This window comes from Lissotriton helveticus, chromosome 12 (assembly GCF_964261635.1).
Source record: "Lissotriton helveticus chromosome 12, aLisHel1.1, whole genome shotgun sequence".
In the NCBI taxonomy this organism is placed as follows: Eukaryota; Metazoa; Chordata; class Amphibia; order Caudata; family Salamandridae; genus Lissotriton; species Lissotriton helveticus.
In genome coordinates, this window is record NC_136073.1 from 135,365,246 (window position 1) to 135,366,776 (window position 1,531).

General features: G+C 47.7%; 1 non-coding gene across 1 annotated transcript; it reads left to right on the forward strand.

Annotated features, from left to right (window-relative positions):
- The first annotated feature begins 297 nt into the window (after positions 1 to 297).
- On the forward strand, positions 298 to 379 carry TRNAS-UGA (transfer RNA serine (anticodon UGA)). The gene has a single exon. It is a non-coding gene; the product is annotated as a tRNA-Ser (tRNA).
- The last annotated feature ends 1,152 nt before the right edge of the window (positions 380 to 1,531 follow it).

Below are 1,531 nucleotides of genomic sequence, written 5' to 3' on the forward strand. Positions count from 1 at the left end.
TTCAAGTGACACCAGAGGATGGGATTTAAGAGTTGTAGAAATGAAAGACAATCAGTGAAATGCGCAGCTGTCTTTGAAGGGAGTCGAGCGGTTCACCTGAGCCCATCCGGGGCAAGGGGGGGGGGGCAGATGCAGTCACCAGAGCCCTGTGAAGTAATAGGTGCATTAGAACATTTTCACAGCGAGAAATGCAGAGTGTTCAAAGAGTTATGCATCAAATCAGATTCATTAAACCTGTCAAGAGTTCATGTGACGAAAGAGAGGGTTCAAAGGGCACATTGTGTCTTCTCCCAACAGGTAGTCGTGGCCGAGCGGTTAAGGCGATGGACTTGAAATCCATTGGGGTTTCCCCGCGCAGGTTCGAATCCTGCCGACTACGTGTGATTTTTGTCACATTCTCCGGTGTTTATGACTTAAAGCTCTTTCCTCACCCCTCGGTCCATTGTCTTACTCCAGCTCTTAGGACTCGTCTTCCGTCCTTTTACCAGCCTTTCAAATTCTTCATCTAAGGCGCAAATAAGACCTTATTTCATCGCATTAGGCCCAGCAGTCAGTTACCCCCTTTATGAATTCCCACCCACCCTTCTCCCTCCGCCCTCCTTTCCTTTGTTCTCCTTTTTTCTGACGTGCTCTTCTCTTTTCTTTCTACCAGTTTTCCTGCAAACTCGCCTTTCCGTCTCCCGCACGTCTTGGTACGAAAGGAACATTAAATGTTCACCGAATTCTCAGTCTGTGTTCATCTCGTCTTCAGTCACAGAGGTGGAAAAATAAAGTATCCGCAGCGAGGAACCTCAGAACATTATTTAGTTATTCACAGTACCAACAGGAGAGGTACGGGCAGCTGTTGCTGCCTTAAAAGTGTATGGATAAAAAGAGCAACGGACCTTCAGTTATTGCTTTACCAACAACCTACAAGAGGCAGTGAGGAGGAAAATCCTCCTGTGTCTGGTTAGCTCAGTTGGTTAGTGCTCCTGCTGACTATGCGGAAATTGGGGTACCACTAGCCTTTCGCTGAATCTACTTCCAACATGCTAACAAATTTCCGCTGCTTGCTCAAAGATGGCTGACTAGTCAAAAAAAGCCACAATAACTTTTTACAAGTCTGACAGCTAGGAGACAAGGGACAGCCCAGTGCTTAATTTGTAAAAAAGAAAAATAGTGCAAGGACCCTCTTCAGGAGTCCACTGCATCCAGCATCATCCATGCCCCGGCAAGCGCTGCCGACAGTACCTACACAACTATTTACCATCACACTCTTCAAGTCTGACAATTCAGACTATTTCAGGCCCCCTAAAGCTATAAGAATGGCCTGCTGGAATTATTCATTTTCAATGTATTTTGAATTGATAAACAACTGTTGTTCTGCTCATCTGTAATATGCACAAACAGTTCTACCATTTGGCCTCACCGCTCCCGCCTCCCAGCTGCACCTCCCTCCCACCTCCCCATGTATGGCGGACCCGTGCAGCTGGCGTGCCAAAGGTGTGCCTAAGGCAGGCCCTTCTGCGCCCGTCCACGCCTCAACCGCGCC